At 35.5% G+C, this 18,367-nt stretch overlaps 2 pseudogenes; both read right to left on the bottom strand.

The window, feature by feature from the left end:
• Nucleotides 1-7,203: 7,203 nt before the first annotated feature.
• On the bottom strand, nt 7,204-8,611 carry LOC145031175 (shewanella-like protein phosphatase 2 pseudogene; annotated as a pseudogene).
• Nucleotides 8,612-12,269: 3,658 nt separating this feature from the next.
• Nucleotides 12,270-13,418, bottom strand: LOC145029865 (shewanella-like protein phosphatase 2 pseudogene; annotated as a pseudogene).
• Between the last annotated feature and the right edge of the window lie 4,949 nt (nt 13,419-18,367).

Genomic DNA, 18,367 nt, shown 5'->3' with positions numbered 1-18,367 from the left:
TGTTTGTTTATGTTCATTTAGCATGTTCAAGAACATAAACGAACAAACATGAACAATGTAATATATTAAACGAACAAACATGAAAACAAAAACTCATTTGTTTATCTATTCATGTTCATTCATTTGTTCGACTAACTTAAACGAATGAACTTGAACAAGCACCCATTCGTGTTCGTTCAGTTTGTTTACAACCCTACATGAGAATGAAGAATAACGGACTAACCAATATAGGTTAATCAATTTCCAACCACAGTTAAACCTATAAGAAGTCATAAGAGTTGAAGATGGAAAGTAGGATGTCAAAATGCACCAAGATACAACATGGATTCAAACAACCAACAAGAAAAAAACTATAACATTTAAACCCTAATGCATGAGAAAGAAAGAATCAAGAACATCCTAATTCTTGAGGCAGATTTTATAGATTCAAAGGCCAAACATGGTTGCCTTTCCCCAATTAAGACCCCAGATATACATGAAGACATTCAACCATGGGAAAAAGAGTTTGAATTTCAATTTTATGCAAGACACGTAAGAAGAAACATGAATTAGAATGTGATACCCCATCTCAAAACGTTTTAGACGATATAAGGAAAATTTGATAACTAGAGGTCAAACAATCTCCATGCTCGGTTCCTTCCCTTTCTATTGCTAATTCTTTCCCCCACCCAGCCTGACACATTCTCAAACTCTCCCTCTCATTCGTCTCCTTTTTTCACTAATACACAATCAACGATAGTAGGGGATATCCTGATTCCACCATAAAAAATTGTCAAACCCTTCCATCTCTTACCTCACGCTCGATTGCCTTGGTTTCCTTCACTCACTCGGTATCCCTCTCCCTCATCAATATATGTACCAGCCCAACATGAAATGAAAAAGAGGTCTTCAAGTCGCACCTAGTAGCCCAAACGCCAAAAAAACGAATAGAAATCCAACAATCATGTTGATCGACATGGCTGGGGAGTTTCATAGGTGAATTTCTCCAATTGGTCCCTCATATTTTGACTTTTTACTCTTTTACCCCAACTCTAGGTTTCTTCACAACTTGAGTTTCTTTTACCACCATTTCTACCCCTGTAATTTGTTTATACCTTTCAATGAAATATATTTACCTTATTTTTTCATAACATCGATTTAAATAAATTATCCGCCTTTTCATTATTGATTACCTCTTTTAGTTGTTAATTAAAACCATTTTTATTTAATTTACTTCATTTTAATTTCATTGAATCAAAATTACTTCACATCACGTAAAAATCTTCTAACAGAACACTAACATTGTTAAAGGAATGAAATTCAGGTCGTTACAAAGTGAATTAGGAATGACAACTTTTGTTGTCTCTAGTATATCCCAACTATAATAATGATGTCTCTTGTATTTATGAATGGTTCTCGCGATGAACTGATGGTTGGGGATTTGTAGACAAGGTGCAAGGTAGTCCAATTTTTTCTAGATAGAGTATCGGTGCTAAGAATGGACAATTAGAATTATTGCTTGTGCATCTACATTAGATTCTTGAGGGTGCAGGGAGTTATGATTGGGAATTTTACGATATCTCCATTTGTGATTCGAAATCCATTTGATTTTGCTTAGTTTTTATCTGGAAGACCATCTGGCATTGTATTATACATTTCAAGGGTCAGGGATACTATGTATTTGGTTGATCCAGTTGAGTTCTGGTCTGTTTGCAATGTTAGTTGGTGGTAATCCGAACCCTAAGTGGGGGAGAAATGGTTATTCTTCTAGGGGATCATCGATCTATTAGATTTTATGGTTTTAGAAGAATAGGTCATAGGGATTGGCCATCCAAGTATGCAAGACTTTGGTTCAAGATTGGTCAAGTAGGGGTAAAGAACAAGTTTCCATCAGATGTATGTGCTCAAGGAATACATGAGTTCTCTTCATGGCAAGAAGATGTTGGATAAGGAGCTCATTGTAAACAGTGGTTCCATTTTGGAATGACATTGAATAGGTCAAGAAGCATTGGGTTGCTCAGGTTGAGTATCACTTATTGAGGGATTTGTCAACTCGTTGTATAGATGGTTATCCATAGTATAGGATGGACATCTGTTGATTGGTCAATCGGTTTCAGAGTTTGGTATGTTTAGTTCCACGTGGGCCTGGTTTCTTCGTGTATTGGATCATTGGATTAGTTTTCAACGCATTCTCAATCATTGGTCTTTTCGTTCACCATTAATAGCTAACGTTCATCGATAGTTTCTAGCTTTATTAGTTGAAGTTCAATGGATGCAATAACATATCGTTAAAATCTGTAAACAGTACATTTTAGTTTTGGGGTATAGCTACCCTCAATTGTTGGTTATGGAAGTATTGTTCATGTCAGGCTCGAGTTTGGCAGCTGACCCTGGTTATTAGGAGATTGGATATTGAAGCGGTGTTGTTTAGTTTTTTTTTTTTCAAGTGTGCAGATGCAATTTTGGCATGTTGTGTCGGCAAGGTTGGTATTTTGGATTGATCTAACCAGGGTTTTAATAGCATTTATGGATAACTTGGGAAGCTTTATCGAGTTAGTGATGTATTGGTAGGATTTGTTCAGTTTCAAACAATGTGTATGATCTTTGTTTGGGCCATTCATGAGGATGTTTCAGTTAGCAGTTGAGGTTTGTAATTTCGGTTAGATCTATTAGTACCTCACTCTTTGGGTAAGGTTATGAGGAAGGAGGAGTGTAGTATATCTTGGGTTAGTTATGTGTTTTCCTTGGGGGTATATATGCACCAAGTAAGATATCATGAGAACACTTCGTCTGAATTTATTGGTATGGATCTTATTTGGTTAGTAGCCTTTGATTTAGAGAAAGAGTACAACCACCTATCTCATTCGTTGGTTGTGTGTGTTATAGTAGGGTATATTTGAACTTGTACAAGTATATACCAACCACGATTGATATCTTTGGTTTCCATAAGCTTTTGTCTACTTTAAACCATACTTATATGATACTTTAGATCATTGTTTAAGTACCATCCTCTGGTCCATGTGTTTTTCAACCACATCTAGTTTTGTCCCATAAGTTAAATAAATATCAATGTATTATGATTATTGTAAAATATTTGTACCATAACATGTATTCTTGTACCAGTACCATCAAAATACCAATTATGCCATGCATAAACATAATTTTCATATTTTCTAAACATATAAATTATAATAAAGGCTAATATATTAACGAGTCTACCTTTATCCCACTTTATTGCATAATAGCAATATAGTTGACAGTTTTTGCATTTTTTATACATAATTATTTTTTATATACTTTTCATTTTGCTCTACGTCACAACATGATAAGTACAATTTATACAATATGATTACATACTAAGCATGTTTTGTACCATCTATCATGGTTATTCTTATTTTTCTACATTTTCAAAATTATTGCGTATAACCAACATATTCCCATATCCTTGAAACATTAAGTTTCTAATATTCTTACTACACGTATTTGAAAGATATAAGTGAATTACATAAGTTGTTTCATTTATAGTATTCAACGTACAATTATTCCATTTTGTCATCTTTTGTACATAAGCAATTACTTTATATTTCCTATATTTTTACTTTCTTTCATTTTTGCTTTGATTTCACATGGTCATCATTCTATGATATCTTGTGGTTTGTCTAAGCCAAATTCTCACTTTCATTTGGTAATTATTTTTAGACGACCATATATTAAGGAAAAAAGTTAGGAATTCACTAACGAAAGAAGTATATAACCAAAACTCAAAAAAGGAAAACATCATGAAATGGTCGAAATGAGATTTTAAAGCCATCCCACCAAGTTAAACAACCCACCTACTCCTATCATTACACCAAAAAATGCCTTCATGACAATGTCATAAAAAAGAGCCTTCTTTAGTTGATCCTTTCCAAAGAGAATTTTATCCAAGAAACATATTGACTTTAATAGGGATAAGATGAATCTACTAAGTCTTAATAGAAACAGAAGTAAGCAACAAATCATCGATAAAATAAGGAGCAAAAGAGACCATAAAAACCCTTCAACCAAATAAGGAGCACACCAATGATCATATAAATGAGATAAGGTAACTCTAGATAACAAGATATCGATATCAACCTATTGCTCACTTTCAAAACCACCCATAGGATGCCAATGAAAAGAAGCAAGGCACCCTTACGCTAACTTCACATACATCAGTATTGTAGAGATCTAGAGTGAAGAATTTCATTATTTATTCAGTTTGCTATTCTACATCATGTCTATTCTAGTTTATTCGATGTTTATGCGTGTTTCAGATTTAGTGATGGGCTAAATATCCTAACTTTTGTTTAGTGTAGATGAAACCTAAGACTACATGTTGATTTTGACTTTTATGGATTAATGTGTTGGTTTTCACTTGTTTGATAGATCAATATCCTAGCTATTAAAGTTCTAATTTTTATCACTTATATGCAAGTTTTGTGTAGTTAGAAGATCATTTTAGTTGCATGAACTTGATATCTAGTTTTTTGTGATCATTGAATTACTAGATTTAGAGATAGAACATATCCAAAGATTACGTGATAATAGTTAGTAATTGCAACTATGTTAGAGATTATGAACCATCCATATTTTATGTTGGAATTGCTTGTCTTGATCACAAATAGTAATCACTAGATCTTATCATTCATAGTCCAATTTACCTTTAAATCAATGTAGTGTCCATTCGTTGCATGATCAATGTAATAATAGTTCATAAATTGGTAAATACTAGCAAATTAGACCAAGAATACTAGTAACATTAAGAATTGGTAACCAACATAATTAATCCATTTATTAGAAATCAACCATTAGGTAAGGTGTTTCACAACTAAATGAAAGTGCTTTTTAATCTTGATTTTAAAATCGTTTCTGTTTGCTTACTTTAGTTTAAAGTATTCATAGTTATTATGTGCCAATTCCTTGATTCAAGTTGCTGATCTTGGAAGATCAGTAAAACCCCCAATTTACCGTCTTTTTATTTAGTTTAATTAATAGCAATATTTTCATATTAAAATTTTTGTTGTCTGAATTCGACACCCTACTTACTATTCTATTACTTGACTAGGTAGATTGTTTATTTTTGTTAAATTATTTAGGTTTACAAATTTAAAATTTAGTACATAAATAAAACAAATCAATCTCCCGACTACATTCTACAAAGATAAAAGAGATCCACCCCCTTTAATTCACAACTTCTTAGGGACCAAGAATAATATCCAACCATCTAGACGTCTTACCCAAGATATCACGATCCAAATAAGCATGGTCACCGTGAATCACTTTACCATAAGAATCCAAAGAGCCTTCTATTGTGTATGAAATCGTTAAATCCATTTCAAAAGAGCTTTATTTAGAATGAAAAGACTACTAACTCCAAGACCTCTAGTCTTCTTTTGAGAAATCATTTTCTCCCAACTTACCCATGTAGTCTTTTTTTCTTCTATGTCAACCCCTACAAACAATTATTCTTCAAGGGCTCCAGTTTAGACAAAACACCATTTGGAGCCTTATACAAGGACATGAAATAAGTGGCAATATATCCAAGAACCAAGAGATCAGTCAAATGCCCACCAATCAAAAGCATTTTGATATTCCACATAGAAAGTCTAGAACCACCTTTATCAATAATCCTATACCAAGATTCAAATTTGGACGTAGCCCCTCCCACTCTAACACAAAGATAAGAAAAAAACGCTTTCAACACCGCACAACCAATCCAAAACACCACACCCTCTACTTCCAAGCCAAGAACTCCAATTCCCATTACACATGATCTTAAAGCATATTTCACCATCGCTTAACAACTTGTCAATATGTTATTATTTGAAGTAGGTTGATCTCTACCAAGTATTCGATAAACCTTTTGATATCTTTTAATTTTAATATTTATCTAAAAAAACTAATATACTTCAATACATATCGATTGAAGGCAAACGGGTAACAAGCTGCACCGCTAGCTCTTTCTGGATGGCAAAACCAATTCTCTTGAAAACAACATTTGTGGATCTAGGAGATATGACATTAGAATGCATGACTCGTTGGACTCTATTTAGGAGCTCCACCGCTTTTGGTGCGAGAAAACCAAATGTATCGAATGCAAAAGTTACAAACACATGTTAATTTTCTATACATGCATTTTCGTGTTTTACCACTTTGCACGTAGCAGCTTTCAAAGCGGCATGCCCAGCTGTGAAACCCTTGCTCCCCAAACCAACGAGAGGAGAGACCCCGGTAAGATCTACGCACCCATGCTTCCCTCCTATCCATCCAAAGACCAAAATATCAGCCGATCTAAGTGTGGATCTTCCATCCTGCAGGTGTGTCAAAAAATTCACTAACGCTTCTTTTAATTGATTTGTAAATAACTAAAATTATTAGGCCAACAATATAATATATTTGTTGATGTGTCGCAGGTGCACTTTTGAAACAATCTTAACATTATATTCGTCTGAATTTTAATTCTAAAAGCTGATCGACTCAATTAAAAAAGCAATATCATTGCACCATTATAGATAATCTGAAAAGTTTATACACCTTGGATGGTAGTCAACATCTTATGCAACGTGGCCTTCATCATGTTAACTTTTTTTTTTTTAAGGGCAAGTGGACAAACATAAGAGACTAGAACACATCATGTTAAATTCTTTTTTTTATTTGAAAGGCAAGCTCACAAACATAAGAGGCTAGAAAGTACAAAGAAAGAAAGGGGAAGAAACAAAACCAACAGAAAACAAACATAAGACTAGAAAAGTCTAGATAGAATATATAGCATTCAAGGATGGGTCCCACCTTAAGGATTCCCCTTTTGGATTTACTTGCATTGATCCATAAATATGACAAAGTTTGTACTTCATTTGCCATCACCCTTTATGATTTTGAGCTTGAGGAATGAACCTTGAGGTTTCAGAAATTCCATACTACCCCTATAAATACCAACATTATCACCTCACGAATGAAAGACAATCTCTTATGACCTCCCAAAGTGGACCATCATGTTAACTTCATTTTTAGTTTAGATGCACGTCAACAATAATAATCACTTAAACCTATTTTAGTCCTTCAGCCAAGAGATTGTAACAGTAAAATGATTAACATAATTAAACCAAAAACTCAAGTTATAATTTTCCTCCAGTTTTAACTTTCCAATTTAGAACCTCTCTATGAAACATTATTGAATGTATGTCTTTGATTTCAACTTTGGAGTAACGAAATTCGTTTGTAAATCATAAAACCATCAATCGTTCTTCAAGTGCCGGTGTCATGATATCAAACATCAAACACAACTTAAATCAAATAAAAATCAGAACTTTCTTAACTATGCTTACAATCTAAATACTTCTCTAATTGATTAACAAGACTCAGTAATGTGTACATCTTGAGCGCTAAATTCAATTGTAATAAAAGAGAATATTATGATTAAGCCTCAACCTGCATTGCTCGTGTTTCATGCTGCTTAGGCATCATCAAATCCCCCCTATTCTGATCATACACCGGATTTGATGTCAAGATTCGCAGACCAGAATCCTCACTGATCTCCAGAACCTCAGGCAACCCGTCAATACACCCCTTAGACATACCAACATCAATCCTTATCGCTTTGTTATTGCAAGCTGCGTTTATACCACCCTTTTGAATTGTATGACCCATGATCATCCTCCTTGCACCCGGAATAGTCGCAAGAACATGTTCCAGCATACTACAATCGCAATCTTCAGCCACTTCGTTAGAAAATTTTCTTAGCCAAACAACTGAGCTTCGGGACATGACTAAATCCGAAGATACAGTCTCTTTCAATCCAGTAATCCAATCCCTCACCTCTTCGTTAATCCTATCCATTCCATAATCAATATGGTGAGGTAAAATCCCTCCATGAACAAACACGGACTCCCCAACAACAAGCACAGTCATGTTTTTAGACAAAAACCTACTTGCTATAGGACCCTGAGGTCTCAATGCAGCAATCCTTGCTCTAAACCCGTTTACATATTCTTGTTTAACGCCAGGAAAACTTGTAGGTATCCCATCGTATATATCTTTAGGTTTCTCTAGTCCATCGCATAATCGCTTCATGTTGTTGCCTATAGTAAACCAATCAGCCCAATTTTGAAATTCATCAAGCCCAGATTGATGAGTACACCAAAAATCACCATAAACATTCATGATTTCGTGATTGCCGTTCATGGTGATGACATTACCGCCGACCTTCGCAGCCTGTCGTTTTAGTTTCTCGAGGAAGTAGAGGATTTTGAGTTCTTGTCCACCACGATCGAGGACATCTCCGACTTGTACGAGAGTGGAGGAGCCACCGGACCACTGGTCTTGGGAGTCGATGAGACCAGAAAGACGGAGGGCTTGTTTGGATTTGTGAAGGTCACCATGAAGATCACCTATGGCTATTAGACGATTAGGGGGAGGGTAGGAGGTTTGAAAAATGGGAGGAGATGGTGGGTCGGGTAGGAAGATCTCGCTGACCGAAAAGTCGATGAAAGTGTCGACAAATGATGAATAGAGATTGGGCAGGTTTTTGCAGGTGTTGTCTGCATCCATTGTCTCTTGTTATGAAGAAAGGAAGAAGAAATGGGTGTAGTGGAGTTGTTTTTGTATGTGTCGGGCATTTGTTTATCGATCTCCAATATTGACTGTAAAGTCACGAACTTTCTCCGAAGGTAGCGTGACTTTCTCCGAAAGTAGCCATATATTATTATAATGAAATTCAAGAAATTGTGATTAGACCATTCGGTATCATAGAGGTTTCCGTGTTCCAAGGGCGGATCTAGAATTTCAAAACGGCACTCTATGTCAAAGAAACAATTTTAAACGGGGAAAATATATATATACCTATGTACAAAAATGGGGAAAATACATATATCTATATAAAAAAATTTAAACCATTGTGGGCATAGACCCCTTTACTCCCTTCTTAAATCTGTCTTGCAGCGGTCTATGCGGCAACGGACCACGGCTAAAAACACCATCGAGGTCTTTCGTTTTGGCTCGTGATCGTTGTCCAATATGGTGTAGACAACGAGAGACCACAACTAGTGAAAACTCTTTGCTTTGACTTGATGGTTGACCATTGTAACAACTAATTTTGATTTTTCATTTTTTTATTTAATTTTTACCGATATAAATATCACTGAAAACCGTCTAATTTTTCATACAATTATTCTCTCTTTATTCACATTAACACATTTGTATTGTTATTTACATGTGTATTTTGTAGATACATATCCTAACAAAACGGAAAATCTGAACGCATGCTTCAAACATTTAATAATGTTGTTTGCACCCTTTTGTTTCAAGCCTATGTTCCTCCCACATATTGGGTGGAAGCTCTTCATATGGCTCCGCACTTATTAAATATGTTTCCATCTACCAATCTTCAACATGATACACCATTCTAAAAATTCTTTAACAAACCGCTCATCTCAACCTATTAATGTCACACCCATATCCGTCGAACCTAATTATGGCGATAACTTCCTATCGATGACCCCATCTCCACTCCCCATCACCACCTACATCAACCTCTATCAACCCCTTGGTAACCAAAGCACCACCTTGACAAAACCATCTCCCAAGATCCTTCCTATAAATTCTCACCCCATGGTCACCCGTGCTAGACACGACATCTCCAAACCAGTACAAAAACTAAACATTCACATTGACTCGACCCGATTCTACTCCCACGCCTTCCAAGATCTCAATTGGTTTAATGTTATGACCGAAGAATACAATGCACTTATATCTAACAGAACTTATAAATATATATATATATATATATATATATATATATATATATATATATATATATATATATATATATATATATATATGTCTCGGCCCTCTATGTTAAAATTGTTAACAATATTTGGTTGTTTAAAATTAAATATAATGCAGATGGGTCCTTAGCTCGGTAGAAGGTGTACCTTGTTGCATTCCGACATAGCCAACAACCTGGTATTGATTGTGACGAGACCTTTAGTTTGGTTGTCAAACTTATAACCATTCAGATTGTCCTCAGCCAGGCTACATATTACAATTAGCTCGTTCATCAATTAGATGTAAAGAACGTGTTTCTTCACGACCATCTCCATGAGACTGTCTACATGCATCAGCCTCCTGCATTTTGTGACCGTACCTTTCCAAATCATGTATGCATTTTTCAATGGTCTCTCTTTGGCCTCAATTAAGATACTCAGGCATTGTACCTTAGATTTGCTAACTTCATCACTAGTTATAGCTTCATCAAAAACTAATCAGATTCCTCTCCCTTCATATATAGGCAAGGTAACTAGATTGCTTATTTTTTTTATTCTATGTTAATGATATTGTGTTGACTCGATGTTCCACGAGCCTCCTTCAGTAGGTTATTACTACTCTTCATTCATATTTTACCGTATCCGATCTCGGCTCTTTGAACAATTTCCTTGATATTGCAGTCAATAGTGATTGTTATGGCATATTTTCATCTCAGCAAAATATGCCACATAGATTCTTGAGCGGGCTAAGATGCTTAACTATAAATATAATTGCATGCCAGCTGACACGTCAAGCAAGTTTGATGTCACTGGAGCTCGTATCTCTGATCCGACTCTTTATCGAAGTCTTGCATGTTCTCTTCATTATATGACTTTCACCAGACCAAACATTACTTAGGTTGTTCAGCAAGTGTGTTTATTCATGCATGATCCCTGAGAGCCTCACTTGACGGTTCTCAAGAGCATTTGATGATAATTCTGTGGTACACTTGATCATGGTTTACAATTATATGTCACTCCCTCTCATGGTCTGATGGCATACTCTGACGTTGACTTGACTGGGCAGGTTGCCCAACCACTAAAAAATCAAACTCCAATTATTGTATCTTTTTGGGTAAAAACCTTCTTTCATGGTCCTCTAAGTGCCAAGGCACAATTTCCCCGGTCCAATGTTAAAGCCGAGTATTGTGGTGTTGTGAATATTGTAACAGAGACATGTTGGCTTTGCAATTTACTTCTTGAGCTCTACTATCCATCAATTTCCTCTACTCTAGTGTACTGTGATAATATTAGTGTGGTTTACTTATCCACAAATCTTGATCTACGTCACACTAAACACATCGAGATTGACATAATTTCGTCCGAGACAAGGTTGATATGGGTCATATTTGTGTGCTTCATGTTCCTTCCTCGCTTCCTTCATCTCTACGCAAATATTTTCACCAAAAGGCTTTCGTCATCTCTATTTCTTGACTTCAGAGTTCGTTCGAGATCTTCCATTACGATTGCTGGGAAATGTTAGGCGAATATATATGCATTTGTTGTATCTTATGTAGAAGCCCCTATGTCTTGTATAGCCCATCTATGTGATAATGCATTAAGTTCATGGGAAAATATTTTATTAACACAAAGTAACTTTAGATCAATCAAATTCCCCTTTTGTAAATCTTATAATACTTTCCTTTGTGTACTCTAATTCTGTGTCAATGTGTAAATATGAACTAACAATCGTTCTTGAAGTCATCAGCCATAGTGTCATGATAATAAATTAGAAACTCAATTTAAATCAAATTAAAATCTGAACTTTCTTAACTATACTTTTTTTTTTAAAGGGAACTTCCCTAACGAGGGTTTCCGGGCCAGCTTTCGCGCACCGACTAATCCCCCGCTGCAAACATAAAGCTTTGCCTCATGCCCTGGAGCCACTGCAGGCGAACCTCCATGGCCACAAGGACTGAGTGATGCCAGGATTTGAACATGAGTCAATATGTTATCCACCATATCTTCCACATGCCTTACCAAGTCACCACAACCCAAGTGGTTAACTATACTTTTAATCTCAATGGTTTCTTAGTTTTTTTTTTTCAAAGGGAACTACCCTGACGAGGGTTTCCGGGCCAGCCTTCGCGCACCGACTAATCTCCCGCTGCAAACATGAGACTATGTCTCATATCCTGGAGTCACTGCAGACGAACCTCGATGACCATAGAGGTTGAGTAGTGTCAGGATTTGAACATATGTCAATAGGTTATTCATCATATCTTCCTCATGTCTTACCAAGTCAGCACAATCCAAGTGGTTTGGTTTTTCTAGTTTTTTATTATTTTTTTTTAAAAGCAAATCTAACCTACTCCTATTATATTACTCCTAAGTTCATATATATATCTCCAACAAGACTTGAATCCTCAACCTCAAGAAGAGAGGACAACATCTAATATTGTTGGGTTAGAAGCCATTTAGTTAACAACTACCACTATGTACATCTTTAGTCCAAAAATTCAATTGTAATCAAATAGAAATAGGCTTAAGCCACAACTTGCATTTCCCCGGTACTCGTGTTTCTTGCTGCACAGGGACCTTCAAATCACGCCTCTTCTTAACTGGATTTGATGTTAAGATTCGCAGACCAGAATCCTCACTAATATCCAGAACCTCAGGCAGCCCGTTAATGCACCCATTAGACATACCAACATCAATCCTTATCGCTTTGTTATTGCAAGCTGCGTTTATGCCACCCTTTTGAATAGTATGACCCATGATCATCCTCCTTGCACCTGGAATTGTCGCAAGTGTATGTTCCAGCATACTCCTGTCGCAATCATTAACCACTTTGTTAGAAAATTTTCGTAACCAAAGAACTGAATTCTCGGTATTAACTATATCCGATGATACAGTCTCTCTCAAACCAGTAATCCAATCCCTCACCTCTTCGTTAATCCGTTCCAATCCATAAGATACATGGTGGGGTAATATCCCTCCATGAACAAACACGGATTCCCCTACAACAAGCACAGTCATGTTTTTTGATAAAAACCTACTTGCTATAGGACCCTGACGTCTCAATGCAGCAATCCTGGCTCTAAACCCATTTACATATTCTTCTTTAATGCCAGGAAAACTTGAAGGAATCCCATCGTATAAATCTTTAGGTTTCTTTAATCCATCGCATAATCGCTTCATGTTGTTGCCTGTAGTAAACCAATCTGCCCAGTTTTGGAATTCATCAACATAAGATCGATGAGTATACCGAAAATTACCATTAATATTCATGATTTCGTGATTGCCATTCAAGGTGATGACATTGCCGCCGACTTTAGCAGCCTGTCGTTTTAGTTTCTCGAGAAAGTAAAGGATTTTGAGTTCATGTCCACCACGATCGAGGACGTCGCCGACTTGTACAAGAGTGGTGTTGCCACCAGACCACTGGTCCTCGGAGTCGATGAGACTAGCGAGGCGGAGTGCTTGTTTGGATTTACGAAGGTCGCCGTGGAGATCGCCTATGGCTGTTAGACGCTTAGGAGAAGGGAAGAAGGTTTGAGTAAAGGGAGGAGATGGAGGATCGGGTAAAAAGGTTCCGGTTACGCAGAAGTCAACGAAGGTATCCACGAATGATGATACAAGATTGGGTAGGTTTTCGCAGATGATGTCTGCAGCCATTAATTGTCTCTCGTTATGGAGGGAGGAAGACGAATTGTGTGCAGTGAAGTTCTTATTGAATGTGTCCGGTATTAGTATTTCTCAGGATTTGATCATTATACTTATCTTATAGTATTTGAATATAACGATTTCCTTTCCATATATGAGGTTATTGTATTGTATATACATTGACATTGTTGATGATAAAAGAATAAAATTAAAAAATAAATTAAAAAAATTTAAAATTTAAAATTAAAAAAAAAAAAATTATATTTTTGAGCCTCTTCCCGTCTCCTAGACTTTCTTTCTTTTTTCGATCTCTCTGCTACCCGCATTGGCGGAACCTATGGGGGCTATAATACCAATATAAGGCATGTTTATTAGTTTCGATAGTTATCCATTTAACCTATAATTTCCCATCAGATTGATTAAAATAATATTATAATAATACTTGGCAGTAAATTAAAATCTCCGGTCAAGATGACTAATATTATAATTTTTACTAATTTTCAAGATTATTGAGTTAGTTGCGATTAACTGATTGATAGGATTGTTTGCTATTTGGATAAAACTGAATTGTTCAGTTGGACAATTTGGATATGACTATTTGGTTCGGATATTTGAATATTTGGATTGGTTTTCCACAAAACCAAATTATTATTTTGGATTACAGATTGGTTTTGGTTTATCAAATAAGAACCGAATAGTCCTAAAAAGCCGAATACACATTTATTATTTATTTATTTATAATATATATCTATAATTATCTATTAATTTTGTAATTTATTTTTTCAAATAGGTTCAAAATGTTTCACTCGATAAAAAAACATCAATATGTAAGTGTATTATGTTTCAGAAGTTATTACTTATTTGAAGAAAACACGATTGACACAATATAAAGAAAAGTTTGTATCTGTTTGGATCGATGTATTTCTCCATTTTGGGAATTACACAACCAATAGAGTTGAGAGTCAGCATGCCAAAGTAAAATTATACTTGGACTCATCACAATCATATTTAGCGACGATATTACCAAGAATTCATGATGGTGTTCAGTCACAAGACTATGCTATCAAAGCAAGGTTAGGGCAAAGCATGATTATTGTCCGGCATCGTTTCGTCCATCCAATTTTCAGTTATTTGGTTGGTAGTGTTTCAATTTATGCACTTGAAATAATTTTCAAGGCATTTGAACAAATCAAATTCCTTGAAATTTGTGGATGTCACTTGTGTACTAGTCATGAGCTACCAAGTGCGCACAAACAAGCGGTATATTTAAAAAATAAAAATTCAATACCACTTGATTCCATTCATAATTTTTGGAAAAAAAATCAATTTAGATCCATGCATCCAATTAGAAGATGATGATGTTGATGAGAAATATTGTATAATGCTCGACTTAATGCATATATTTCACTGAATGCACCACGTAATAATTGTGATATTCATGTAATTGATGTTATATTATTTGTTATAGTTGTGAAAAATATCATATTATATTTTTTATTATTCGTTTAATTGTTTGTGATTGTTATTTTATATTGTTCGAAATATAAACAAACTCGAATTTAAACCGAAAAGTTTATAAAAAAACCATGTAATTTAAAAAAAAATAACAAAAGAAAATAGTAACCACCTTAAATTATACCAACAAATATATAAAACTAAACACGTAAAAATAGTTTTTTTTTAGGTTAACGAATGAAAATTATATATATATATATATATATATATATATATATATATATATATATATATATATAATTTGAAAAAATAAAAAAATTTATATGAAACAAACTCTATTAAAATAAAGAACAAATAAAATTGTTATATAATAATAATAATAATAATAATAATAATAATAAATTGTTAAAAGAACATAAAAAAGAAGAAAAAATAAGTTAATGCTTTTATAGGAAACAAGAACTAAAAGTAATAAATTATTAGGAAACAAAACAGAAATTCAAACTAAAGCAAAAGGATTATTTATTTATTTTACTCTAAACAAAAACATTTAAATAGTCGTCACCGGTAATCTGTCATTTGAATGGACTATCATTACATTTTAATATTTTTTAACTAAATTTACTATTAATGGTTTTAATGAGGTGGTTTTGACTTTTTTTTTTTGTGGGTGTATTTAAAATTTCCCGGGTAGCTGTTATTAGAACTATTACAAACAACAGAGAGCAATAACAATTTAAAATTTGTAAATAATATGGATCATGGATCTTATTAGAACGTAATAAATCAACAAACAATCAATCATAGTGTAATTAGAATACTACCTCAGTGTTGGAGACAGTATTAAATATGTAATCTTCAATCATTAATCCATAAAATGTAAGAAACATGAGTTGCTAAACATCTAACCAAACAAACTTCTTTCCTACTTCCTTACGTGTTGATGGTCGGTAAGTGTGGTGGATTATTGGACGATGTGTAAATGACCTATCAAGGCTCTCTTTTATTTAGAGAAAATTAAAATTTTATCAAATACCTTAATGAATTTTTAACTACTCCTTCCGTTCCATTATTATTGTCTATAGATAAAAAACACATAGATTAAGAAAAAAATATTAATTACCACTAACTTTATATAATAAAATTACAGTTGTGACCTTACTTTGCATTTAATGTTCATTAAAAGCTTAATTGGTTAAGTAATAATAAGGGGGTATTTTGGTAAAAATATTATTTATTTTTAGAAGTGAACTATTATTTTGGGACAAACCAAAAAGGAAAGATAAACTATAATTTTGGAACGAAGGAAGTAATAGCAAAAAGTTAACGTTTTTCCAAAAATAGCCATTCATTTCATAAGTGATTACCGTCAGCTATGAAATTAAAATCGGTTCTCTCCAATTGTGATTTTGCCTTGTTGGGAAATAAAATAGGCTCATGTGCCAAAAGTATAAACCCTAAATTTTGGAAATAATCTTCATTTTCACACTTTCAATTTCAAGAAATCCTCTTAACTATTTCTAATTCTAATGGGTGAAGATAAATATTCTTCCAAAAATTTGGTATGTTTTCTACATATTTCATGTTTTAATCCTCTTTTATTAGGTTTTATACATGCATGATAGGTTTATGTATGATTTTTCTTCTCAAAAAACGAAACTCTGACTTTTGGAGAGGAAATTGGATCTAAATAGTTTGAACGAGAGGAAATCACGTCTGGAGGGTACAAAAGCGCATATGAAGGGCCTGATGTATAAGTTGTGTGTGTATTAGGGACTTGTACATTCGTTGTAATCATGCATAAGTGACTTGTATATTCACAGGTTTATGTATAGATGGAAACGCACAAGTTACTTATGTATAATTGACTTGTATAAAACATAGGTTAATGTGACATCGGCTCCGACCACCTGCTCTAAGGATGTGCTCCTACGCCGGAAGGAATCTGCAAGGGCACAACAGACAAGACCATTAGAACCACCCTAGGGACGGTGCCCCGGGAGCAGGCTCCGACGATCAAGTTAGATTGGTTGGTAGAGGTGAGATGGTTTTCCTCAGATGGAGAGGACCATCTTGGTGTTGGGGGTGATGTATGTTAGTTGAAGGCGGAGGGTGGCGAGTGAGCCACTCGGCTGGAGTTGAGGGTGACAGTTGAGCCAAAGGGGAGGATCCTCCTCCATGGAGGAAATATTATTAACTTTAAAGGGGACAAATAGGTCAAGGGTAATTACGATAGGCCTTAGGCCAACCCAATTCAAGCCCAACTAGCAAGGAGGTGGACAAGGACGCCTAGGAGTGTCAGGCGAGGCTGGCGGGCATGCACCAGGTGAGGCTAGCGGCCACGCACCAGGCTCGGCCACACACCAGGCAAGCCTGGCGGGTGTGCACCAAGAAAGGCTGGCAACGGAGCACTAGGCATGGCTGGCAAGAGAGCGCCAGGCAAATCTGGTGTGTCAGAGTTGTCTGGACCATGCTAATGGGCCTAATATCATCAAGTCCCCCTAGTTCGTTGTTATTGGTACGTCACTAATGACATTGGACTAGAGTCAGTCATATAAACCGTGTGGCATCAAGTTTCCTTAGTCTAATGTGATTGGATTGGTGACAATCAGATCGGACTAGATAAAGAACCAATGCATCAAATAATAAATAGAATGACCAAACCTCGCCTACAAGAGCTATGGTGATGCGCAATGAGCCAAGCATGGGCTGGCTAAATGATCGTTCCTTGTTTAGAGTACGATCCAATCAGTGAGATGCAATGTAGCAGTTACCGCCATTATGTAGAACAAGGTTGTTGATGATGTTATGCAGAGCGGGGCTACTACACAACAATGACAAGGTAGCTAAAAAGCGTAAGCTCGGCATTCAGTCCCTGAGACTATTATCCGAAGCAGATGTTATTCCTGCAGATGGAATGTCATCGATAACCATCTACATAGTCTGCTTTGCATGAGCATTAATAACCGTCCTGAAGGTGTTTTCTGCTTGGGCTATACCTAGTTGGATTCCCCACAGTCTGATATGGGTAGCGTAGGTAGCCAGATCAGACTATGGTGTATAAGGAAGGGTTGTTGTAACAATACACAACGAAGGTAACAAGACTCTTGTCTGAGATGGATGTTGTCAAACCTATAAGCTGTAAGGTTGTTGACTATACTATAAGTGGAAGAGATTCTGGGAGCTGGGCGGTTAAGCAGCTAGTAGGGGTTACGTAGCGAGGCTATTGCTAAACTCCAGGCCCTAGAGACGCTAAGGGATAAGAGACGAGGCTAAGGGATATACAACAAGACTGTTGTCGAGAGCCAGACAACAACAATGTTGAGGGATAAGCAGTGAAGCTATACATAGGGAATGCGCAGTGAGATTGTTGCCGAGATTCAGGCAACATAGGTGTTGATGGATAATCAATGAGGCTAAAGGTAGGGAATGTATAGCAAGTCTGTTGTTGAGAGCTAGGAAACATAGATGTTGAAAGGTTGTAGGTAACAGGGTTGTTGTTGTGG

This window comes from Lactuca saligna, chromosome 2, assembly GCF_052625555.1.
Source record: "Lactuca saligna cultivar CGN05327 chromosome 2, ASM5262555v1, whole genome shotgun sequence".
In the NCBI taxonomy this organism is placed as follows: Eukaryota; Viridiplantae; Streptophyta; class Magnoliopsida; order Asterales; family Asteraceae; genus Lactuca; species Lactuca saligna.
The sequence above is the reverse complement of the archived record's forward strand: the minus strand, read 5'-3'. Positions and strand labels throughout refer to the sequence as shown.